Consider the following 27,962-nt stretch of genomic DNA (forward strand, 5'->3'; position numbering starts at 1 on the left):
TTCCCAACATAAGACCTCATGCACTAAACACTGCAGACTCAGATCCATCATGGTGTTCCCCTCTAAGTAATTAGAGCAGCTGTTTGTTACGCATCTCTATGCAGATTTGTGTTGGCAAATCCAATCAATTACAAATGACTTGTTGCTCTACAAAACATGAATGCATGATATTTTTTTTTACTCTTCAGTTGAAGGGATTACCTCCATTAGTTATTACTTTCAAAAGGATGAGATCTAATCTGGCTGGTTGTCTATGTTTGAGTTGCATATCGAGTATCTCTAAACGTAAATGGACTGCTGTGAGAACAGTGCTCTGTTGATAGAGGTGGTATACACTTATATCAGCATGTGGGCTGTTTTGACTGACAGATTCCTGGAGACTAATTGTTCTTCGGACACACGGGGATGCAGATTTTCCCACCTACAGTAACTCCTCTGCAGGTCATGTCACCGGTGGACTCGAACATTCACCAATCCAGAAAATATTATTATATCATCTTAGGACTGATTTGCCATCAGTCTGAAAACTCCTTGGTCTTCTCTCACACCGGGCCTCTGACTCTGTTCTATAATAAACACAGTCGGGGAGGTGAGGCGAGTTGAACGCATGACAGAGTTAATGGGTGAAGCTACTGAGAGGGTTTAGTGGAGTCTGTCGGCTCTCATCCAGTCACAGAGAGGACGAAAGGAGAGATGCAAGGAAAATGAGGACAGTGTGAGAAACCGATGGGGCAAAGAAAGAAGGAGCCGGGGAAGTGTAGAACTAGAAGAAGAGGAAAACATAGCGAGCAGGAAAGAGACAGAATGACACACGGAGGCAGCAAATTGCTGCGTTTTCATGCTCTGGCAATTTCCTGATCTGTTGACTGAGGCAAACAGATTTTGGGTCGATGCATAAACACATAACAGTGAAATTAGAGAAAGTAAGATCTTCATCTGAAAAAGAGAAACTTCAGGTGCCTGGATTCCTTCTGTCACAGGTGCTTTAGCACCATAATGTCTTAGAGTTTGGCCTTGCAAAGCTTTGTGGGTACATCATGATATCAACAGAAGCCATGGCAACAAGCAAAGGCAGAGGAGCCACAAAGGCCACATTGGTTTAAAGCTGGCAGACTGTTGAAGCTGTGGGCAGAAACAGGCAATAAGCCAACAGACCTGTTGAACGTAAACACAGCCACTGATGATATAAGGAAGTGTCAATGGTTGTGTTTACTAATGCGAAACAACTATTTGTCCTAATGGAAAGTCTGTATGTGGGTCTCCCTGTAGCTGCCAGCACAGTCCAGCTACAGACTGAACCCCATGAAATATTTACGTTCATTCAGTGTTAGAGCGGAGTCACGGTGGAGCCATGGCCCGGTGTTCCTGTGCTGATCTAACCTCCACCCCTTCACTCTCTCTTCTTTAAACAGCAGATTTTGACAAAATAATCGCTTGTGTGCGTCACAGTTTGGTTGTTTCCTGCTTCTGTCTTGTCAAATACTCAAATTCTGGGTCTTCTTGAAGTTGGACAGTTTGATCACATGGGCAGTCATGAGTAAAACCTGAGTACAAGTGACCCTGATCTTTCTACACAGGTGATGAACTGGTCCATATTTTCACATCTCAGGTTCCTGCCTTTCATGCATGTGACCACAGTTCTGGGCTTCCAAATGCAAGTTGACTTACAACTCAGTCCTGAGCCTGAATCTCAGCAGATCTGCTCTGCTAACACCTTTGGTGAGCGCATGGTGCAAGACTCTGACAATAACACTAACATTTATTGACCAGGTGTTTTGGGATGGATTATAAGATAATCAAACTACTGGTCATTCCTGTTCTCTAGAGGAAGAGTTTGTGCTGCAAAGATCTCCACCTGAGATCTGGCTGCAAAAGTTAAATGAGAAGGAACAAGATGCAACAGCTGTTTTTTCTCCTGATGTTGTGACTGATGAAAGCAGATTAGATGGAGCTGTCGTACAAGGTTTATTAGAGAAAGCAACAACATGAGAGCAAATGAATTAATGAAGAGGATTGTAAATGACAGATGAGCACAAATGTGTCACAGGAAAGAAAAAAAGTGAGTGCGAACAGACAAACTATTGAGAGACAGAAAACGTGAGTGAGCACAAATAACAGACACATTAAGAGCGGCAGACAACTCCCGACTGACTGGAGCATCGTGGGGGTGGAGGGCTTGTCTCTGTTTGTTAAACTGTGTGGTAGTTCTGGTTCAAGTCTCCTGAGGTTCAGCCAAAGGTTTCCAGTGAGGGTGGGGCTAATCTTCAAAACTAAGCCTCTGTGTGCAGGAGATAGAGCTGGACTCAGCACTGAGGCCTCCTGGAGGCAATAAGCCAGAAAACACAAGTAAAGAACCTCTTGTATATGCACTAATCTGTGCAATATACTTCATATCCATGGCTGCAGCATCATCATGTTTAGGTCGTATGTCCTGTTTGTCTCAGGCTTCCTGCAGAGAGTTTAAACACTGGTGTAAGTGGTTTCATTATTAAAGTGTGTGGCCTATAGACCACAGTACTTACAATGTGCTGTACACACACTTACAAGTATCTATAAGTACAAACTGTAGTGTGATTTAAATTTCCACTAAGTATATTATGACAAACGAGCACAGGTGGACTTTAGATCAGAGCACGGTCCAAAGGCAGGAAGGACATTGATTTACTGAAACATTACGTTAGACGTTAGGACATTTGTCAGCACTTACTGTGTACAGGCAGCTTGTCCCTCCAGAATCAGCAAATCCATTAGAAATGTTCAGACATTAAACACAACCTTAACCAAGCTAACTAATACTGGACCAATACTTCACCACCTACTGAGCCACACGCTGCTGCTTGGCTCATATCTCACTTCTCAAAACCAGCCAGCAGTTCAATGCTGATCCCATTTCATGAACTTATTTTATTACGTATGTTAGACATGTAGCCTTCAGGCAGGAAAACCCACAGCACAGCAAACCAATGACACATCTAAAAGACTGTAGAAGAATCTGTCCTCTGGGTTAGTTGTGACTTGCAGCTCGAACTAATGGTTTTACCGGAGGGAGCGGATGGCGTCATGCAGGGCCGACTGCAGCTCCAACTGCCCTGTGATGTTTTTTTACTTCCCTACTTCTGAAGAACACAAAGAAGTCAGGACTGTATATTTAGGTCCAACATGAGGTGATTAACTGGTTCGCCCACCAACAAAACCAATGAGAGTACTCATAAAGTATATTTAATGATGTAAGAAACCCATCATTAGAGACATGCAACCTTTCTCTGGTCGGAGCGTCTTTAATGAGGAGCTGCTTTTCTCTCTATTGTGTCAATGTAAACCAGATATTGTTGAGGTTTGGATTGTTGTTCAGGCAAAACAGGCCTTTGAAAGATACCAGCCTGAACACGGTAATAATGAACACATTAGGACAATTTCACCAATGAACTAAGCTTGAGATTATTACCCATAGAAATAATTGACTGCACAGGAAGACACTGACAAGACACTCATTTCAGTGCAAACCTCCACTAAGACTGAAAACCCTCTGTTCAGAGTATGAATGATAAAGAACTGAATTTATATCTGCATCAAAAATGACAAATACATGGAAAATCATGGAACATGCACTTCAGATTTATATATTTCTTTCTTCTTTGTGCATTTTTTTAAGGAAGACTGTAGAAACCTGGACTACGTGTCTACATTTCCTTGTGCAGAACAAAAAAAGACAATGCAGACAATTTTTTTAAATTCCTGTTTCTACACAAAGAAATGTAGACGTAGTCCAGGTTTCTACAGTCTTCCTTAAAAAAAAATGCACAAAGAAGAAGAAGAAGAAGGAAATCTGTTCATTTTGGTTTTGAGGTACTCAGGAAAACAAACAAACGGGACCAGAGAAACAGGGTAAATAAAGGGATGAGATGAAAGCATACTTGTTCATTTCTCAGATCCAGATTTGCATGAAAAACAGCAAAAGGACTGAATGCGAGAGATCAAACATCAGATTTATCAGCCAATCACATCAGAAAACATTAACCAGCAACACTGAGAAGCTCTGAGTCATAAACCACGTCATGCAGCGTTTTCATCCTAATCAGAGGAAAAACAGACTTTTTCTTCTTCATCTTCTTCTCCTCCTCCTTTGGGCTGCTCCCTTCAGGGGTCACCACAGCCAATCATCCGCCTCCATTTAACCCTATCCTCTGTATCCTCCTCACCCACACCAACTATCCTCATGTCCTCCTTCACTACATCCAAGAACCTCCTCTTTGGTCTTCCTCTAGGCCTCCTTCCTGGCAGCTCTAACCTCAGCATCCTTTTACCAATGTATTCACTGTCCCTCCTCTGGACATGTCCAAACCATCTCAGTCTGGCTTCCTCCACAGGTATGTCGTCAGGACCAGCTGCCTTTCCACTCTTCATCCTCTTCAACGCCTTCCTCACTTCATCCTTACTGATCTTTGCTACTTCCTCTTCTACTCTGTGCTCTCTGACATTTCCCTCATTCATCAACTCTTCAAAGTATTCCTTCCATCTCTCCATCACACTTGTGGCACCTGTCAACATCCCTGTCCTCTTAATCAGACTGAAACATGTTCTATTAGTGAGAACTACAGCTCCTTGAGTAGACCACAGTTTGAAATATCTGTTAAACATTATATGAAATCTTCTATATGTGTTTAGACATGTACTGTACCTGACACATCCCTTCAGCCCTAAAATAAATAATGCAAGTGAGCCTCTGTGATCAATACTCCATGGATGTGAACCTGCAAAGGTCGCTCCTCAGCCACTAAGAGTCACACATGGTTTAATTAACCAGGGACTGAACCCCCTTTAGTTCGAGCCAAACAACACAATGTCAATTAGACGTCAGTTAGGTCTTAATTAACCGGGTATTAGTTAAGTCGCTTTAGGCAGCTCAGAACGTGATTGAGATCCAACCTTTCATTAGGGCGAAGTGCCCGTCGGTCGTAGGGTCGAGGACGACAGCACCAGTGAAAACAGACGGAGAAAACCGTCCTGGGGTGTTGCACAGAATCTGATAAACTGGCTCAGTGATGTGGTTTCAGTTGCACTGTGGGTCAGGGAGGCCCCAGGTTTAGACACGGAACAAGTTTAATCCTTTTACAGACTTCCTCTTTCATTCAGAGTTTGACAGCGTTGGGCTCAAGGACTGCAGAGTAACACTGGTGCAGAAGAGGAAAGACAGCAGAGGTTCATGGATCATAATCGTTTTAAATGATTATTTTGGTTGTTAAGGCTTTAAGTTCTGGGCTGGACACAGGAGGACGAGCTTTGATTTGCATTTAATCTCAGATAGTTCCAGTTCTCAATTTTCCACAGAGAATTTTTACCATTCCTCTAATTTTAAATGAGATGTTCATGTTTAAATGATAAAATCCACCATCACTGACCAGGATCCACCTCTTCCCTCTTTCGTTAGAGTCACTGAAGCTTCGTCTTTATTTAAAAACATCAGCCTCACACCAACGGGGAGCAACCGCTGTAATACTCCAGTGGCATGACCGAGATGTGGCACAGCTCTGGTACTTTCATGCACAACGGGTGTTAGACTGCATTAATGAGATGAGTCATATGACATTTAGACCGTGGAAATGCCTCCTTTCTTAATTTTAACTACACTCTAGCACTCATGCATTTTTCAACATTGTGCAGCGGGAAAACAAATTACAGAACCGAGTGGATAAGATGCAGCAACTGTATGAATGTGACATTAGCACCAGGACTGTTCCTCACAACAGCTAATCTCATCTGTGTGGCAGGTTTGTTGAAGGAACAACTACGTGTTGATTCCTCTTCTTTGGGTCTCTGGCCTGTAGGGTCACTGGTCTCACAGCAGGAAGGTAGAGATCAATAACATTTAGCAGCTGGAGCCCAAACCAGTTCAAAACTGCACATGAACACACACACACACACACACACACACACGTTCACAGTTTTAAACTTGCTGATCTCCGTCACTACTGCAGCTACTGCAGCTACTACAGATGAACTGTGACCAAATATATGCCAGATTACTTTACCAGTACTTTATTCTTTAGGAAATAAAACACAGCATGTTAGGTAAAGCAAGTACACTGCCCGGGGGAGGTTTCAGTTTTAGTTATACTCATATAAATATTCACAATTACAACGTACAGTGTGCTGAATATAGGAGATGTGACATAAATTGCTTCCACAGCTTCTGCATATTTGTCAAGTCAGTGTTGAGGTTGAACAAAATAACCTCAAAATAGAAAATGAGGAAACATCTAGCAAAACTTCACAGACAAGCTGGAGCTTCTAGAAACTGTGACCAAATTCCTCAAAAACAATATTTTTTAGATTTTCTGAAGCTTTCAATCCCATTTCGTGGTCTTTCCATCTCAAACTCCAATAAAAGACACCTTCAGTATCTGGTAATTACATTTCCCAGAGCTTTTAACTGCATCTCACTGGCGTCATCAATAGATTTGCTCTCACTTTGTTTCTGTGACATTTGGTGACAAAAGTCCTTTAATTCAGTTTAGTTAATGAATTCAATCCGTTAATTAAAGTCCGTTTCTTTACACCTGATGGCAAAGAGCTGAACTAATTACCATCCAGGTTTAACACTGGCTGCCCTGGCTCCTCGGTTCAACTCTTCCATCTTCTCACCAGCTGCAGTTTAGCCTTTAGACATGTGGTCTCACACAAGAAGGACTCTGTCTGGTTTATTTAACACAGTCCAGATGCCGACTGTGTGGATCTCCGGGAGACAGAGTGGACCACCTGTGAACCAAGGTGGTCGAGGGAGAAGGAACCTCTGTTCTGTTCTGAGACACTTTCCTTAGCACCTACAAGACGAGGACCCACGCTTCTGTTCCTTTCTTGATTTAATTTAAATGCTAATTTGTGCTTGATGGCAGTCTTGGGGCTCTTCTCTCTCAATAGTAAGATGGATCCTTGTCTTGTGTTTAGCCTCAGTAAGCTCCTGTTCGCTCTCATGTTTGTTTCAGCACGTCCCAGTTTTTCTGAACTGGTCTCTGGGCACAGATGCAGAAACACTGTGCAGTTAAGAAAGTCAATTTACTCTCTAGTGACAAACTCCACCAAGACTCTTTTTTTGCAGTTCCCATTTGCACACTCTACCACAATGTTGCCGCTCATTAAAGTATTGTTCAAAGATTCATTCATGTGAGTTGCAACGGTGGAGAGACGGGTAACAGGGCCTGCAGGTGAAATTAGGGAAATAATGAAAGGAAAAGAGAAGATGAAAGAAAAGGTGCAGAGAGACAAAGACAGACAGTGTCTCATAATTTTACTGATTCCTAACATCAGTGTCAGTGTGGTCTGAGTTTAAACCCTGAGCTGCAGAAAACCCAGAATGATCCAACATCCAAGGACTTGAAATCTTTTCCCCCCTTGGTTTCCCTCACTAACTAACACCTTGATTAGTGTCTAAACCAGTTAAGTAAAGTTAAACCAAAGGGAGCAGCAGTTACTACAGTCAGTCACACAGGAAGCAGCTGTGCATGATTAGATTGATATTTTAGAAGCAGTTTTCATTTTCACTTCCCTAAAGGTGTTTTTATAGTTTGGCTAAACTTTTAACTGGCCCCAACCTGAAGTCGTCCCTCCCTCCACGGGAAACTAAAGGGTCATGATTCTTCCAGAATATTCATATTGACTTTAAATCCTTACATTTGTTGATCACACTAAGTTACTGTAAGTCACTTGATCATATAAATCCAAATATCGAGACTTTGTGGAGTCACAGTATATTTAGGTTACGGATTGTCCTGGACGTGGACAGAGAGGATGGGGGGTGTGAGATACAACAGAACAAAACCAACTAGTTTCCAAGCAAAGTTAAAGAAAAAATGCCAAACATTCTGTAGATTCAGCCTCTGAAAGAAGAGGATTTGTGCCTCTGCTTGTATATTTAATATGTTTGGGGTCAATCAAAATGATCCATCATCATCATTATAAAAATAAACAGTTGCAGCACTAAGACAAATACATTATTCTTGGGGAGGGACCTCACCTGAGCACCGGAGAGTCTGAGCAGAAGAATTGAGCGAGCGAAGGCAAAAATTTCAGCTGGTATTTTGTTCGGATATTGGCTGGAACTGAATGTCAGAACCCTCAATAACACAAGCAATCAGCACTCATCAGAAACTGACCTTTCATACCGACTGACTCACTGCCCCGTCTGTCCAGTGTGGAACTTCCTGAGCGTAATGCTGCAGGGTGACTGAATTTAGCAGCAAAAGCCATAAAAACCTCCTTTGTCCAAAGAGCACCTGCAGAAACTGTATGAAGTGAGTCAGTGAAGGTGCACGGAGACTGTTAAACCCTCACACACTCTCAGAAACACTGTAAAACACCAGCGCCGTGGCATAGACGTCAGGAACAGCGGTGCTTGGTAGGAACTTTACCAGGAGACAGAAGAGGAGAGCTCAGATGTGAAGGAGCCTGATGAGAAGTGAATAGAGAAAGACTCAGTTTGCCGTAAATCATTAGCTCCGCAGTCTCTCTGAGTCCAAACAGTTTTTACACTGGTCTTACTGAAATTGCTTTGTCTGTTCCTTCTTCCATGGAAGTAAACAATAAAAGTTAATCATATCCAGCTTTTCAACAGTTGTAAACAACCCAAAGCCACGAGGTTCATCCTCAGGCTACGAACACGTCTGAAGAAAGTTTCATGGACGGTGAGAGATTTCAGTCTGGAACAACTGGCAGATCCACACTGACCCATTGAACCGGCCTGGCCAATAAAAAAGAGTTTACAGCAGAGATTTAAAGGTCACACAGTGAATTTCAACACCGCAGTTTGTTAGATAAGTACATGCCAAACAAACTCAAATGGGCCTGGTGAATATTTTTTATTAGATAATCAAAAAGCTTCGTTTTAATGAAACGACTAACTCTTTTATTACGATAAGGTGTCGTGTTTAATTAATCACCATCAGATTAAAATGAACCCTGTGACTGTTACACCTCATTCTCCACAGTATATTTCATACATATAATAAAAACTAGTTCTTTTAACTTTTTCCTTTTATATGATAGAAGGAATAGCAAAGTCGACATGATAGCAGAACGTGATATGTACCAGAGCATCAACCCTCTAACCAGGAGCTAGAACCACATTAAATATCAGGAACAGGACGTTCCCTGGTACCTACAGTTCACTGCAGATCTTAAGCTGCTGAAGGCAACAAGAAGCCATGTTCAGGTTTTAACATAAAACAACCTCCACAGCAGTGGTTCCCACTTTATTTCTCTCTCACCTCATTATTTAACACTGGGCATATTTCTATGGCAAACACCCCAACAAATGAATTTCCAACCGCCCTGGCTCCTTCATTCAGGTTGTCCAGGACAAAGTCCAAGGCCGGAGCTGCTTTTCCTTAACACTACAGCACAGCAGGGGGTCGTACTGGCTAATACCTCAAGATGTACTACATGAAAAACAATAAAGGGCCATTGTGGACAGTCATCAATTTATTTTAATTAGAGGAAGTAATTTTAGAGCTTTACTTTGATTTCTGTAAACTGGTACAATGAGGTGAACACTCAGTTAACGCTGGACTTCATCACTGTTGGTATGTTCAGGCAATAGTGCTCGACTAAAACATCTCTTCCCTTTTATTCTGGATTAGCTGTGTCTGGTAAAATAACCCGCCAGAGAACACTGACCTGCCCCATTTACCCTAATGGGTGTTGGCGTTAGGAAGAACCGAACATGTAGGTCACAGACATGTCTGTAGCTCCCCATAGCCACTCATTGTTGACAGTGGATCACAGTCTGTGTGTGTGTGTGTGTGTGTGTGTCCACCCATGTATTCCCAAGCATGACATACTGTATGTCCAATCCATTGAATCAACATGCAACAGTTAATCATTATGTAATAAAGGGCATAAATCAGCCATGCACAGTGTGTGTGTGTGTGTTTTTATTATGGAGCTATAATCCTGTAAGTCTTAAGCAAGCATTCCTGGCATGGTCACATTGATAAACTGACTTGACCTCTGATTCATCTCTCAGTAAAAGAGTAATATAGACCTTATATCTACAAACTGTCTCGCATTAGATTAGATCCTTTATTCTGCTGAGAGTTGGAAACTTCAAACAATAAATGGACAAAAATCTTCTGCATCTGCCATAAAAGCTTTAATTAGACACAACCACCAGGAAAACTGGATCCTTGTGCTGGCCAGAGGGAAGTCGGTGCTGGTCTTAACATTCATGTGGTAATTGATCAAAAACCTTGATGCTGGAACAGAAAACAAACCAGGCCAACACTGACACATGTTGATCTTAAAGTAATTAAACCGTACCTGAACAAAATGACTTCTGGCATGAAGCTTTGGAAAAGGAAAGAGCAGTTAACAGGAGACGGGAAACCAAACGAGAGCTGGAAGGACAGAATATAAGAATCATCTTTATCGTATGAGCTGAGCATCATATGGACACAAACATGACTGGGATCACAGGCACAGTAGTGTTACGTTTGCTGGATGTGTAAATACAGTAGGTGGGTGCTTTTATAAGCCATAACACAAAGAGTATGGGTCATTTTTGTGCCATAACCAAACCAGTTTGAATGTCTGTGGGAAGGACCCGTCTTCCAAGTGAGACCCGTCAACACTGTGGGTGCTCAGCTAAAAATAGGATTCATTACCTCAGCTCGTTACCAAGCGCACTGGCTGTGCCCGGGCTGACTCATTCCACCGGGCCAGTAATGAGACACCACTCAGTGGGCCTCAAATCAAACGCACCCAGTGATGCAAAGCAAAGACATTAAAATGTAACTCGGCCCTCTGACCCTTGCAGACTATTAATGCTTGGAAACTTGGACCAGTGTAGAAAACAGGTTCTCGTATTGTTCTTAATTCTGAAGTTTCTGTCATTTTCTTAAGCACCACCCACCAAGATTCAGCTCCAGAGATTATTTATGCCTCCAGAGCAGCTCAGCCTCAGAGGAACGTTTGCATTACTAAACTCCTTCGCTGCCACTTAAAGTAAATATCCCTCCAGGATGCTCTCACACTGTTATGCTCAACACATTCCAGGACTTTCGTGATGATGATGTATTGCAGTGTGTCTCTTTGCTAAACCTGCTTGTTGAAGACTTACATCAAGACACAGAACCTCCATCAATGTGCCGCATCAATCGTTCTGTTGTACAGAACAATGCTGACCACTTCAGGAACGTTACCCACTGGGATGATAATAAAGAAGCCACTCAAGTACCACTCAATAATAAAAAGAAGAGAAAAATACGCTCTCAAAGCCATACAGGTACAGTGTCTATGGGGAGAAACAGCAAATCAGAACTAAAAAGGAAGATGAGAAAATGCTTTAAATGAATCCAACTGACCCTGCACAGTGGAGGATGCACATTTTGCAGCATAAAGCCCATAAAGTAAAATAGCTGCTCCTCAACTTCCTACAACTACAAATCAGTGGTTATGTTTAAAAAGTAAACAAAGCTTTCAATTCACTGTGGGATCTGATTAACGTTTCATCATATAACCTTTACTGCAAGACATGACTCATGTCATAAAACAGACTCAGTATGTCCAAGTCCAGACACTGATAAACATTTTTTAACGATCACGTTACATTAGACATGATTATATTACGTTTTTTTGTGTTTCATGTGATTATCACTCTCCGATCAATAGAAACAATCACAATACATAAAATGAAGTTTAAAGCAAAGTGAAATTCTTATCGTTCCACCTGGAGGTTAAGTCCATTTTTAAAAAAATTCCTTTTCACTGTGAATTTAATCATGTGTTTCCTAAAAGGTCAAAGACACGTACTTATTTTTCAAAATTCTCCAAATCCTTGCTGATTATAATTGGATGACTGCTGTGGGATGCTGCAGTTTTATAAGCCTCAATCAGTAAATGACTAAAAAATGACAGTACATTGATCTGTTCTGTTTTTAACACGTACATTTGAAATGTTCTTTCCATATTGTCTCAGTGAAGGCAGCACCCGGTCTCTTCAGTCCAGACAATGTTTTACTGCCTCAGCTGCCTCGAGAAGAAATATCACACTCTTGAAATCATAAATAAACTGTAATTAAGCCACATAGCATTTCATGAAATTCCTCAGTGAGGGGATAATAACCTCATTTTAGAACAAAAATAGCTGCACAGGATCAAAATAACAAAGGAAGGTCCCTCCTTTCAACTTCTCACCCATAATGAGTTTCACTTCAAAAAACCAAAACTGATCATGTTTTAAAATTTATCAGCAAACTGGCTCTGAGGTCGCAGATATCCCACTGTTAGATCCCAACTCTAATTCACCAGATAGTTGTTCATTTATTAGCAGATGACAGTAAGCTCTCCCAGGGAACAGTGGGTGATGGGAACCATGTCCTCTTAAATCATCTCCAGTTGGAGCGCTGCTAAAAATAAGCCCTCCCACAGAGAGACTCAGTCCGGTTCAGGATGCGACAGGGTGCTGTGGGGAAACAGGGTCTGCTGGTTGATACAAAAATATCTGTCACTTAATGGATGTTTTCATCCAAAACGTCTGAACTAACCTACATAATTACTGCACTTTAGTAGTCAGGAGTGAAGGACTTGTTTGGTTCTGTTCAGCTTTCCAAGGGTGGATTCTTCTATCATCCATCTTGTGTCCTTGTCTCCTGCAGGCAGCCTCCTCCCTCCTCAATCCAGACAACAAGGGAACTGAAGTCCTCCATGATGGTGGACCAGAAACAATTTTCTGGGTCCAGTGAGGATTGAGGAGTGACAAAGAATCAGCAAAGAGAAGCCTCTTATTGACCGACCTTCAGACAGCAGTGATCTAACCTGACGTTCTGGTCCATGTGACGCTGAAATCTGCACAGGCTCACAGACGGGTTTGTGCCGGATCAGGTTCACCAAAGTGATGCCAGTTCATGAATGTGTAAACCAGTGGCAATCCTTCCAAAGGCTGCAGAGATATTTCTGTCAAAAACCACACGTGAAGCTCACGATGGTGCTAGAGGAAAAGTCAGGGGATCATCAGTCTGTTTTCAACAGGGCCAGGTCCTGAGGTCTCCTTGGTGCCGTCTCAGTTTGCTGTTTTTCACTGCTCAGACAGTCCTGCCAGGATAAACTGATGAGTTCTCACCAACATCACAACCTAAGGTAAATACTCAGGCAGTTTGTAGATGAGCGTTCACAGACTGATGGTAAAGTGTCAGATCCAGGAATGTTGTGCTCTGTCTCTTTGCTTTCCAGGGTTCGACAGTGCAGAGACAGGGTTGTCCTGTGGCCACTCTCTCCTCAAAATTATCCTCCCTCCCTTTACAAGTGAGAGCCGAGGGTCCGTTGTGGGTGGTCACAATCCTCTCTTCTCAGATGGAACACCACCAGGTGGAGGTCCAGCTGGAGGAACATGGATGGCCCTTCCAGGCAAAGTGCACTGGTCCCGCACACAACTAGGCCACCAAGCATCCAGCCTTTCCTCTTCCTTCTTCATGTTGTTATACCGTTCAGTTCTGAACCGGCCCTGCTACAGTATCTGCCTGCCTTTCTGTTTGCCTCATATTTCTATCGACAGTCCTGCTCTTGTCCCTTCTCTCGCAGCACGTTGCCTGTGATGTGTATGAACAGTTCAGCTGAACGACACAGGGAAACAAAAGACACTGGCATTCAGGAGGACGAGCAGGTCATCTGTGATGAACAGTGCAGGGTACATGACTGGGGCTGCTCTGACAGCAACCAGAAAGTTGGTTGATTGGTTCTTTGGATCCCTGCTTCCCAGCCTTATTTGCTTGTGATCCCTGAACACATACAACCCGCTGTCAGACACTGCAGAAGTTAAACTTGTTGAGATTAAACTCATCAGCAAGAGAAAACTCATCGTCAATGCCGACGAGAGAAAAAACAAATATTAGATAAAAATCAGGTTCCTCTCCAACCTATTTACGGGCCCCACATTGAGAATCTGCAGTTTAATTCAGTCAATATTAATAATTTGTCTTCATCCAAGGAGCATAATTCAATAATCATCTGCTGCCCTCTGGTTAAACACTGCACCAGCTTCAGAAGCATCTCAGGATTTAGCTGTTTTCAGAACAGACAAAGGCAAAAGTAAAGGATCTAAAGAAACAGACAAAAAAGCCAGATCAGACTCGCGTCTCTGTGATAAAATATCAGAGCCGGTTTTGCCTGCTCTGTTTGAAACCACTTGTCTTGACAAGAGTCTTTCTGCCTTCCCTTCACACAGACACAGCAAAGCAAACACTGAGAAAATGTTTCTGTCTGACAGCACCAGAAAGTCGAGGAGGGGAGGTTGATGAAGAATGAATCCAGATAGCACAGGACTGATTCCCTGCACAGCATGCCAGCCTGCCCGCCTGCCTCTTCCAGCCAGGGGTTTGTCAAATACGCTTTATGTACACACATTGAAGGAGTATGTATGTGAAAGAGTTCCCCTGCACCATATGCTCTGACTTATTTTCTGAAATGTTTCGTCTTCACATAATCACACGGCTGGAATTTCCCACTATGTTGTGGAATTGCCCTCGTAGAAGGCTGGTGTGGGCAGAATACAATACGTGATGAATAAAGTGGGTAAATATCAAGTGAAAAACAAGAACGTGCAGGTTGATAAACATGAGCAGTGACTTATTGTCAGATTCAGTCAATTTAGTTATGTCTTATTTTGATAGTCACCTGCTGTCTAGTGCAGCTACTGTTGGATATGATGCAAACATCATTTCCCATTATGTATAAAAAGGTTTGGTACTTTCACAGATGGTAGCTGGATTACACTTCATAGCTCACACACACACACACACACACACACAGGTGTAGCTGCCATGTAAAGCTCTTGACCTGCACACCTGAGATTCCAATATGAGCCTTAAACAGTTGGAAAGAAAACGCTGCAGTGGCTCTTTCATCGGCTTTGGGAATTCTTTGGCCACTTGTGTGTCTCCCCTGGACAAAAGGCTAATTGACTTTCAGCTAAAATGTATGCTTCTTAATTAAAAGTTGATTTTACTCCACCTAATTCTTCACACTCACCTGGGGAGCTGATGATTCAATCTCTTGTTAGTTTTTGTCGCCTTGCAAAGAGAGAAATAATCAAAGTCATCCATCAGAATGCAGAGAGATAGCCAAGACATTCGTTGCATTGGGAACGCCGAGGGATAATTAGGACTCCAAACATTCCCCATGCAGCAAAGGACATTTGCAATGCCACATGGCCTGCATGTATTAGATTGCATGAACGACGAATTACATGTTGTTTTTAGTTAATATTTAACACCTAACGCCTCCCGGCAGACACAGACGTGCAGTCAGAGCTGCTGCCGCAAACTGGCTCCGACCACAAGAGGAGCTGTTTGGAAAAGTCAAGGGTCTCTTAACAGCTGTGGAGAGACTGTTGACATTAAAATCTACTCATCTGAAATTGTTTCCAAACATTTAAGAGTCCCTGTGGTTCGTCTACTGAATAAATGCAAGAGGATTTTCATTGAACACACATGGACCAGGTCTATGAGCATCTGAGAAGTCATCACCTCACAGGTGTGTTTGTCAGTTTCTAAGAATAAGAGTTAACATATTTATGACTGTCGAGTTTACTGTCAGTATCTGTCTTTGGATAATTGAAATCAGCATCTGGCTCATGGAAGAAAGGAACATGAGCATCCAGGAACAGATTTACATTCTTCAGATTCTTCACTGCCACGATGTTTTGTTTTGTATTTGTTGCAGATGCCTGAAAGGTCTGCATCTATCAGAAGGGACGTGAGCTTTGTGACATAACTAACTTAATTGGCTGAAAAACAATGAAAGGCTCACGGCATCAGTGAGTCCAGAATCTCTGAGGAGACGACCCAGTAACGACCCAGAGACCAGCTGAGAGAACTAAACTTTTACTTTACATGTCCACAGAGCTGCTCATCACCGGCTGACCAGCTGCTGCCTCAACAAAGGACTAGTTAGTGACGTCAACTATCTGATAAACAACGTCAATGCACAGAACACAGATAAATCACATAACACAGAACACACACACACACACACACACACACACACACGTTTCCTCTGCAGGGGCTTCCTCAGTGATCATATCACTCATTCTCTCCACCAACTGATAATCCAACACTAAGAAAGGATCCACCTTAATAATTAGTTGTTCAGCGTGTATAAATTAAGTATTGGTTCCGTATTCGATCCGTTCAAGAGAAGGCAAAAGGTCAGAGCATTAATGAGCACATGCATCTTCAGTTCATATAAATTACAAACAAACTGAGTGTCAATGTGATAAAAACGCTGCTGGGAAAAATGGAAACTAACCATCTACAATTTGTTGACAAATTATAGTGAAAGAAATAATTTGATGTGGCCAGAAGTCCCACTGAACTGTCACTGAACGTGAGATTATGATGACCATGAAAAAAAAAAAAAAACAACTTATATAATTATTTTATAAAACAAACAGCATACGTGCTGCACAACACACAAACTTATTTTTTACAACAAAATAAAAACAAATTTTGCAATCAGCTCATCATCACCTGCCAGCTGCCTCTCTCCAGATGGAAAACACAGACGTTTCTAACTGGTGTTCCTGTTCCTGGTGTTCCTGTGCCACCAGTTTCACAGATGTTAGTTTAAAAGGGAAAAGGCGTGTTTTTTTCTCTCCCAGTAAGAGCTCCATTCTGCACCGGTTAAACCAGTATAAACAGTTCACAGAGAGGTGTTTTAACACTGGCTTGAGTTTCACACTAAAGCTCCTGTGTCTGCACTGCACACACACACATTAAAACCCACAGTGCAGCAAAACCATCAACCCATAACTGGAACCCACTTCCAGGCCATTTTATTTACAGACACAAACTCAGACACAATGTCAACTATCTTGGTTGTTCCACATGTTCTCACCCATCTATCTGCACTGGTTTATGAAAAACAAACAGTGCAGAGCTTCGACTCCTGGCCTCCTTAAAGCGTCTGGGTCAACAGTCGGACCAGTACGCACCAAATATGTCCAAAAGTGCTCAGACACTTTGCAGTTTTTTGAGATGACTCAGAAACAGATTAAACCACTTGTCCTTTACTCCCGTGTGGATCTAACACAGGACACGGGGTTAACTCGAGTCCGTTGCTGATGTGGCTTTTCCATACGTGCAGCAGATCCACACAATAAGTAACGTCCAGCTCTACTAACGCTGTGCTGACACGTAACAACTGATTAACACCAGCGTTAGCATGCTGGATTTGTAATATAGACCTTGAACTACAGTTTAGACCACAGGTGTCAAACTCCAGTCCTGACTGGCTGAACACACCTGATCCAGGTAATCAACAGTGTGTAGATGGGGGACAGTTTGAAAACAAGCAGGATAGTTTGACACCTGGACCAATAAGATGTTCTACAATAGCCACGACAGAAGAAGAAATCCTTGGGGTCAGTATACGACAACATCTCTTCCTCTGGTTTCTCTTCCATCCATTCATGCCTGCAGACCTTTAGTGTGCTCACTGCTGGGACATTGCAGCACCCTTGATCTGACCTGTGTAAAACAAAACACAGCATCACACTGTGAAACACACAGATCAGTACTCAAGTCTGTGTATCTGTGTGAATGTTTCATCTGAGTGTGTCTTTATTGCCTTTATCCCCATCACAGCGTCACTACGTGTGTGTGCTGACAGCTGCCTGCAGGTGTGCAGCCTCTTTGAAGGGACTTTTGATGTAGCTGAGAAACACAGTTCAGGATTACAGCGAGATCTCATTGTCCAGAGAGCTCTCATTTCCCTAGACACACAGTCTCTGAGACTTGCTTAGTAACACGTGAACGTTACTGATAGTTTCATTTATGGAAGATAAACTGTCTAATATATTATATATATATTTATTTAAATGAGGTTTATTTTGAAAATCCTTCCTGTAATTACTGTAGGACCAAATTACCATGTTATCAGGCAACCTAAGGAAACTACAGGACACAAACACACACACACTAGTCTCTAGGTTCTTTTATATTTTATTAGATGTGTGATTAAAGGGACATTTTCACAGCTTATTTTTATCAGCTTGTTTTCTCAGCTTCACTGCTCTGAGGATCCTTCTGCTCTGTTTAGCTTTGGGATCAGATGTTAGAAGCTTGTTAAAGTCAAAGTGTAGATTGACTCGTGGCTCCTCTTGGTTCATTGCTCAGGTCACGGTATAACATTTGCTCTGTGACCGAAACCGACAGTTCTCAGGCTTGACTTTATGAAATATGACCCAGTCTTCGTTTTTTTGGTTAAAAACCTCCAAGTAGGACATTTAACCTTTTCAGGAAGGGTTTGCTGAGCGCATTGTTTTTAGAGCTGCTGCCATTGTAATTGACTTTAGATGCAAAACTGAACACATGAAATCTAAATGCAAATTGGGGCTAAAAGCATAAGCTAAATGTGAGAAAACTGAGAGTGCAGCAAAATGGAAATGTGTCTGTGCTTGTGCGGTTTCGGAAATGAGAGCGAGATAAGGTCAGTCACAGCGTCTGGGTTCGTTAATCAGGTTGAGCCAGAAACAAAGTCTGAAATCACAATCAATCTCTTGTCCAATCCTTCACTACTTTGATTCCCTTCATCAGCATAACGTGAATAATGATGGACAGAGAAGCTGAGTCACAGGTCCGGTCGATATAACGAGCCGACCGTAAATAGTGCCCATGCCGTGCGACACAGCTCATTTTAAATCAAACCAAAACCGCTAACAATCAGGAAGCTCACAGAGGAAGGAACGAACAAGTCGCCCAGTGATTTAGCCTCAATGTGCGTCTTTTATGTAGCCTGATTGCCCACTGACATTGGAGATCAATGCAGCAATAAGCACATTAGAATCACAAAAATAAGCAACTGTTAATAAATAATATATAAAACTGAAAATTCATCTAGTTGTTTTAAAGGCATGTCCATAGGCTGCTGGGAGCAGAGAGACAGAAATAATGAGGTTATACGCTATAAAAATAATGCTTAAACAAAACACAGGCTACACAGCAAAGACCCTGCAGATAACACACACACACACACACACACACACACACACACACACACACACACGCACACACACGAACACACACACACACACACACACACACACACACACACACACACACACACACACACACACACACACACACACACACACACACACACACACGAACGCACACACACGCACACAGTGTCACTAAAGGTTATTAGGACATAAAACAATAGTCGGGGAGGAGCAAACACAAAGACCTAAGACGTAACGTTCCCTGTTTCAGCTTGAGGGAAGGGCCTGAGTCTTATTGGGGGTGAAGGCAGACTTCTCCTGCCCCCAGCCTGCATGCATAAATAATGAGGGAACACATTTACTTTCTCACATTAGGGGAGTTTAGCTGACACTCTGATCTGGAGCAGCTTAAAGTCAGCGTGTCCCAGCACAATGGACCCACCGCCAGTAACAGCAGAGCGACTTCAGCTCAACAATAAAACATTTAGAGCAACTGTGGTTTTAAAAAGGTTTCCAAAGTAAAAAATATTTAATCGGGGGAAGCTTTTTTTATATGTGACAGCATCGGGGGTTAAAATGCAAACTGTAGAATTGCTGAATTATCAGCACTAACCTTCTCTGGCCTTTTTGTTTATTGTTCATTTGAATAAAAATCTGTTGAGAATCAGAATAAACTGCATCATTTATCATCGAGTTACATAAGCAGGAAGAGCTGCTCTGGAGATAATCGTCGTGGCGGGGCTGAAGTTACTCTGGTCTGTTTTTAAAGAGCAAAGGTTCACTACTTAACACAAATGCATGAAGGACTTCACTTAAGCCTAATTTATAAATCTCAGACTGAGCTAAAAACTAGAATTACTGCCTCAACATTGTCCAGATTCATATCAAGATATGCGGTGAAGAATTTCAGTGAAAGACATGAAGTATTTTTTGGCAAAATTAACGTCATCACTTTATTGACTGATGGATTCTCGCTAATGCCCTCAGGCGAGAAACGTGCTGTCTATTATATTAGAGCTTCATCACATTGTGAAACAACAGTCACCTGGAGATCAACATCAGCAAAATCAATGAGCCAATCAATGACCTCCTACCAGAGGAACAGGGGCCCTGTCATTCAGGGAGTGGACTCCTACTGCTGCCTTTGGGCCCAAATCAATAACATGAACAGGGCAGAGGTGAAGTCACAGTGACCTTGAGAATGGGATGGACCTGAAAACATAATGCCTCAGGCCACAGCTGTCAGCAGGGCAGAGGATTAAAAACAGACACTACAGGACTGGCACAGGGAGAAGCAGCAGTTTTCACTCTGGGCTCATCTATTTGTATAAAAGCTTCAGCTCAGCGTCCTCAGTTGTATCTCATCCGTGTGTACTCCCACTTCTTTACTCTTGTTCAGAGTAAACAACTTTCTTTAATGCTTTCTATCCACATGCACATGGTTTCTACTTTAACATGTATAGATGAGCAAAGCCGTGAATATAGAAAACACAGAGGCAGCAAACCAAAATGGAGCGCTAACATTTTCTAACGTGCTGTCATGTGTTTTGTTTTTGGCTGAATGAAGTAGTTCTCTGTTCTCCGACTGCCTCCCTGAGGGGAAACACCAAAAATAAATACAGACTTTCCCTTCCACATCAAACCCTTTCTCTCACTGTCTCCCAACCCCGAGCCTCTCGCTGCTTCTTCCTCCCCTCTCTTTAACCCTGGCTGGTCCAGAAAGCCTCCGTCAGGTTAGTGTTTCAGGCTCTTTGGCATCTATTTTTAGATGGGCCACAGCAAAAAACAAAAGAGATGGAGAGAAGGGGGGAGACGTGCGACAAATATCGTCAGTCGGACTCAAACACACTGTGCTTGTGAATATGGTGCACCACTGAAACCACTCAGCTACTGGGCCGCCTCCATGATGCCCATTAATTATCCACCTGCTGCCTGGGGTTTGTTGTCTGTTCACCTATAAGAATTTAATAACAGAAGTATGATGGAGGAAGGTTGATCTGTCAGCCTGTGTCCTCACTGACGAAGACTTTTTAGTTAATATCAATCTCAAGTCCTTCAAACTCATTAACTAAACGTTATCAGCGTTGACATCCTCACCAACACGGGCAGGGCCTGTGCAGGTGTGTGGGAGTGGAGACGTGAGCTCTGCACCCTAATCAGCTGAATCACTTCATCATTTAATTTATCAGCTAAAACTGCATCTCGGTCACATGATGATTTGCTGCTCTTCACTGCAAACGTCAGATCTTTTGGATGTTCGAGCCTTTTATCATCACTGCTAACTCATTTTTACTATAACGTAATATATAATTTAATATCATAATAGCATAATAAAGGTTAGCCATGAAAGTAGCCCAGAGCCAGGGCCTGTGTTAGAACACACACCCCCACATGCAGACACACCCACGATGCTGTGGCTGATGGTATAAATCAAACTTCAGCGCTCCTTCTTGCTCCTTAAAAACACACTTCCCCTCATGAAACCTCTTCATATTTAACCCTCATCATCAGCGGAGACACTCAGACCACCCCCCCACCCCCCACCTCGGGGTGCTCAGCTGAAGCTGCGTTCAGTAGCAGATCTGTCGACAGCGTGTCAAGTACTGAAGCTAATTACCAGCTGCCGGCTGAGTGCATCGGAGAGATTTCCACCTCATTGTGACGCTGCTGAACAATATGCAAATCACTTCTGTCCTGTCTCTGGGTGTGTGTTATACTGTCACATGTTTCAGGAAGCTTTTCTCACATCACGCACATTCATTCAATTATCAGATCAAACTTTTCAGGTCAAGTCTCATATGATACCTGATCACAAGAGTAACTGAGGGTAAACAAGGGGATGGTGGTTTATAGAAGTATTATTCGTACATCATGTTCTGCCTCCTGCCTCTTTACCGAGAATGTGATTATAAAACAAACTGACTTCAGGTTGATTATATCTCCTGCCTGCTCACATCACCTGCAGACTAATTTTGGTCATTATTTGAATCAGCTATGAAAAATTAGCACTTACTGAATTTAATCTGATCTAGAAACAGAACATCAGATCAGACAGATCATTTAAAGTACTTTACTTCTAGAACAAACAGTTCTAGGACCTCAGTTCTAGGGACTTCCTGCCTGTTAAGCTCCTTGGGGAAACACAAGCCTTCAGGGGTTTTCTTCTGGTTTCCATTTACACCTAATCATCCTCAGTTCCTGCAGTACAGAGCCACAGGGCAGCTAAAGCCCAGGAGGTAGAGCAGGTTGACCATGGACCAGAGGGTTGGTGGTTCCATCCTTGGCTTCGCTGGCCCACAGGTCAGGTCCTTGGGAAAGACACTGAACCCCAAGTTGCCCTGGTGGCTGTTCCACCAGAGTATGAGTGGACAAATATTGTAAAAGTTCTTTGAGTAATTTCTACAAACTAGTGAGAACTTTTCCCAACAGTTCTAATTAGAAATTAGAACATCAAAAACACTTTGAAGTGAAATTAAAAACGAGCTCTGTTCAGCATCCAGAGGCCAAACTGAATCATCTTTGTACTCCTCAACTACCTAAAATATTATTACCAGCAGGTATGATAGTGTCTGTGTTTACAGCTCACAGTCTCCCTGGTTGCAACACCTCTTTGTTTGAAAGCGTCACATAAATGCAAATGCTACGATTGATCAACGCATCTAATCAAATTAACTATGAAGCCCAACCCCACGTGCCCCGTGCAGCCACCTGGCAGGTGTGAGGACAACAGTCACAGCAGACACACAGAGCAGGGAACAGTGCAGGAGTGTGAAGTGACTATTGATCCTCAGCAGATGCTGTTTGGTCTGCGTGTGTGTCCAGCAGCTGCAGGTACTGGGTCAAACAGCTGGATGGCTGCACATGCTCATTTGATCAACAGAGAGACGGTGTCTCTTTCTCACCTGACTGAAAACATTCTATTATTTTATCACCTGCTCTCTATCACCTGAGCTTCTATAGGATAAAGTAAGAAAAACCTCCACATGGTAATTCATGTATTGTTGTGCATATTTAACCCCGTCATTACTGGCTGCCCAGCCTGGTTCTACAGTTCCTGCCCACACCTCCAGGTTCTGCAGTGATCAGATAAATGGGAACGTCGTCTTGCTGTACCAGAGATCGTAAGTCAACTTCCATAAATGACAGTTAAATCTGCATATTTCTTCAATCATCATAAACGTTCAACTGCTTTATCAATAACAGCAGCAGCTCTGACACTAGATGCTGCCAAACAGAGATCGATCAACATGAACACAATGTCAGACTGAAACATACCCTGCCAATACTTGAGAACTGTTCCTTAAACCAGCACCTGAATACTGGACCCAGTGGATAAAGCTTGTGGACACGTTGCCATCAGTGTTAAATACTGTAGAAAAATAGACCCAGTGCTCACGTTCGTACTTTCCCCTGCAAGGGCTTCACACAGTGGCCTTTGTCACACCCTAACAAACTGCTTTATGTCATTTTTAATATTTACACCTTTATACTTGCACTATCCCATGTATCCCATGGTGCACTGCTCCAACTCACCCGTGGATCCTCACCGTCAGCAGCTCATACCCGACACCGGACTATGAATGTCAGCACCGGTTGTTCTGAACCTGCACTGTGACAGTCTGTGTGTTACCAAACTCATCGATGCTCAAACGAGTTTCACTGACTGACTGTTCTTTAGGTCTGAAAGAGGACGACCTGAGATGAACGTGTCTTACTGCAGAAATCTGTGGCAGTCAGCGTTGAGAGCTAAGCTCTAAAGAGACAAACATTACTCATAATCAGCCTCCCCTGACTCTGCAGCTTATGAAGCTTTCAACAAATTCCATCTCATCGTTTTGCTGCGCTGATCCATCAGGTTCAACAGCTTTTACCAAACCCCCTAAACGAAGAAATGAATAAATAAATAAATAAATAAATGCAGCAATAAGTTAATTTCAGTTAATCTATTCTTTCCTGATTAATCAATGAACCATTGTGTGTACGATGCTAGAAACTGTGACAAATGTGCTTTTATTGTCCTGGAGGCCAAGGTGACCACAGCAAATTGCCTTTTTTTATCCACCCAATAAATCCTCAAACAGACGGAGCCAAAAAAAGTTAGGAAAAGGACTCGATCATCAAAATAGCTGCAAATTCTTTCTATCAGAAAACCACTAGAGATGACTGGACTTATATAACTGGCAAAGGTTGAGAGTAGTTAATGGTCTAAAAATGAAAGTCTGACACTCTCCAACCAATAATCCATCCACAATCTCACTATCATCAAAATCATCCATCTGTCCAGGTTTGTCCACATGTCCTTGTCTGGACCACATGGTTAAGAACTGTCCTCCAGCTCCTCCTACCCCTCAGGGATCCCAAGACACCCCCAGGCCTGACCAGTCGTACAAGTCTCCAGTCTGCCCTGGGTCTTCCCGGGTCTCCTCCTGGTCCAACACGCTTCATACAATGTCAAACCTCATGATAAATTATCCCCAGCAGTTGCCACAGTCCAAACTGCCAGAGGAAAAATATTTCTGGGTAACATGAAAAACAAACAAACACAATTTTGAATCTGTAAGAATTTAAAATGTTTGTCTTATTACACTGACAATCGTTATAGTTATCACACTTAATAATGAAATTTACCCCCCAGCTAATGCGTCTGTCAGCTCTCTCAGTAAAGCTCATACCAGAACCTTTTGCTTAAAGGCAGATTTCAACAGCCGTTGCAAACAAACACCTTCACAAACACACACAGACCTTTTTCAAGGCAACTCTGGCTTGATACTCAAGAACCCACACACTCATTAAACCAAATGCAGAAAATGCAAAACAAAAAGCAGCAGCACAACTTGAGCTCTACAGAAAAGCAAAGCAGTAAAGTCGGTATAATCCCAAATGCATGTGAAGAGGTGCTTCTTGTTCGAATGTGGGAGGATTGATTCACAGCCACAACTCAATTCAACACAAACTGGGAAGCTGCAGCTTTTTGGGTCTGATTTTATCATATTTATCTTGTTTTCCTGATGCCTCTGTGTGCACGCCTGACCATGACTGTAGCATTTCAAGGCTAATAAGAGCTGTGCGCTCACGTACGTGCACAGCTGCACGACTGATATCAGCACAGACACTTTCACAGCAGTGGAACATGAGGCAGACTGATTCCTGACCCCTACATGACTGTACGGATGTACCTTACACTGTACAATCGTTCAATACTCTGGCTGTGCTCCGGTCGGTCTCACACTGCTCTCCACCTGCAGGCTCTGAGGTGTCGTGGGCGAGTCGGAGACGGTGTGAACAGTAAATGTTACAGCTGTGATCATTGCATCAGTCAGAGCAGTAAACTGTCCCTGCACCTTTGATCGGAAGCTGCTGATTCCAGAAGGACTGATCCATAAATATTACACAACAATAATCTGCTTCCTTAAGTAACAAATGAGATACGCACCGATAAAAATAACCTATAACTGATACTACATGGTATTGTACAGTGTGTCAGGTCAGCTCTGACGAACGTGGCAATGGAGCAGGTGATCAGTGCAAAGGGAAAAGTTATGGGCTGCAGCCTGTTTCAACTGTGATCAGCAAATAATCAACAAACACGAATGATTTTGCAGAAGAAGGTGTCAGGGCTCTCACTTTAGGATGAAACTCAGGACTTCAAACTAATAAAAATCAGTCCCAACTTACTTTGTGTTGGAGAACAAGCAGGATCAGCCCTCACACACCTGGACCAACAGGGCGTCACGTGACAATCAACCTAGAAATGACGCACAGTTTGCACCTGGAGCTTTGGCGTCCATGGTCACGCACACGCCACACCTGACGACTGGTCTACGGACCTCCAGCCTCCTTATCGATAGGACCCCCCCCCCCCCCAATCAATCACATGCGCAGCACTTCAACACACAGCGACATGAAGCGGGAAACGGGAGCTTCTGCACGTGGAGGTCAAACCGTCCTGCAGGACCAGGACAGCCCGACTACACCACAAGTTCCTGTTAGAACATCAGCTCCTATAGAACCCCAGTGATTGTGGACTCTAACTGCGCTGTCGGGAATTACAACAGAATATTTGCAGATTAACACACTCCTCTGCTTTGTGAGCCAAATCATCCACAGGCGCGCAGGACACGCGAACAGTTACGACGCGAGAATAAAAGCGGCTTCAACTCACCATTTCGCTGTGGAGACGCCGGGTCCTGAAAGCACTAAAATTCCCATGAGCCCAAATCACATTGTTCTACAGTCCGAGCTCAACGCCAAACTAATAACTGGGCCCAAGAAACAGGGGCAGAGGAGCCCGAGGTCGTGGCTGTCGCTCGGGACTCTTGCGGTGAGATGACGCGGGGCGCAGCAGTGGAGAAGTGTCAGTGCTCAAAAAGCAGCGCGGTCAGTGCGTGTGTGGAGACACCAGGAGAGACACCAGGAAAGACTGTGGAGAGAGAGAAAGAGAGAGAGAGAGACCCAGGGGGGAAAGTGGAAACCCGCGTGGAGAGGCGAGGAGACCCCGCAGGTGTTTGGAGAGAGCGCAGACTCTGAGTCAGCCCCGGAGATGTGTCGTTATGAACTCACGGCGGACATGGACTCACTCTGGTCAGGTCCCTCCTCTTCATAAGAATCCGTCCATCTCTCTCCCTCCCTCTCCCTCTCTCTCTCTCTGATGATCCTCATGCGCACACTGGAGCGGAGGGAGAGGGTGATTCTTCGGCAGAGACTAACTTTCTTTGAAGAAAAGGTTTTGGTCCTAGAAATAACGAGCTTTCCCTTAACTGGGACCTTTGGATTGAAAATGTAAACATGACCTTGAATACAGAGATGATGCCTGCATCAGCCTTTGAGCCTTCAAACCACTGCTTTGTTTGACTCTTCCTCAGGTACAGTCCCATCTACAACACCTGTGTGGACAGGTGTTGTAGATGGGACCCAGCTGTGATGAAGCTTTGCAGGACCGTGCAGTGTGATGTAAATAGCAGCCACCAGGGGCAGCACAAGCAGGACTGGGTTGGATGTGGCTACTCCTGATGGTGCTGCAACGGAAATGACAAACTAAACCCAGACCAAGTTACAAAACCAAACCATTTACACATAACATTTCATTTTTGTCGGGGTTTGATCAGTGGCGTCCGCTGCATGACGGCAGGTGGCTCCATCGTCCCACCCACCATTTATTCCTCATTTATTCCAGATATATTCAGCATGTACATACACATGGAAAGTTGCAGTTTAACATCAGCATCACAGTGAAGTAAGATCTGTCACATGACTCTGTGCTGCCATAGAGCCGAGTAACCCAGACTCAGTCAGCTTTGGTTCGGCTTGTCATGGTGGGAGTTCAGCTGAAAAGAAAGTATGTAAGGAGCCTTTAAATCTACATTAGACGCTGAGGGAACAGACTGAAGACACCAGTCGAACAGCAAATAAACCTCATGTTTCAAGGTGGCTGCAGTAATAAAGCAAATCTCTGTCCCTAACTTATCCTCCAAACCAAACAACACAGATCATTTCTATATAACTCACCCTAATCGTCCTAATCCTCCATTAACAAGCTTCTCAAAAAGCATCCCAAAGCAATATGGGATTGTTTCAGACTCATTTAATGTAATAATTCAAGGAAGAAGAGGCTTCATGGAGCAGACTGACTCCTGCCTAAGTGAATTTAAACTCCAGGGAGGACAATTACTTGTACTGTTGTGCTTCTAAAGAGTTTTCTAGACTTGGATTACTGGTGTTTCTGAGCCGTTTTGGAAGAGGATGTTGTCAATGAACTGAATCTGATTCAATGTCCAGATAATGCCGATCAGTCTTGTTAACAATGGCATTCACTTATTTTTGTGGACGATCAATATGACAGTTTGCAAACATCCAACACATTTAAGAGCATGCATTACATACACCATGGGTGCAGAGCAGGACATGGTCCAAACTGAAATCTGATCAATAACAATTTCCTGTTTAATCTTTAGAGACATTGAATTTGTCAGCAGCTCAC

General features: G+C 43.1%; 1 protein-coding gene across 1 annotated transcript in view; it reads right to left on the reverse strand.

Annotated features, from left to right (window-relative positions):
* The window catches only part of htr4 (5-hydroxytryptamine receptor 4), a 63,131-nt gene extending 36,931 nt beyond the window's left edge, over positions 1 to 26,200 (reverse strand). Inside the window, exon 1 of the mRNA XM_026330567.1 lies at positions 26,148 to 26,200. The gene's annotated coding sequence lies outside the window, so the exon portion shown is untranslated. The remainder of the gene's footprint in view (positions 1 to 26,147) is intronic.
* Positions 26,201 to 27,962: the final 1,762 nt, after the last annotated feature.

Source organism: Mastacembelus armatus, chromosome 10, assembly GCF_900324485.2.
Source record: "Mastacembelus armatus chromosome 10, fMasArm1.2, whole genome shotgun sequence".
Lineage (NCBI taxonomy): Eukaryota > Metazoa > Chordata > Actinopteri > Synbranchiformes > Mastacembelidae > Mastacembelus > Mastacembelus armatus.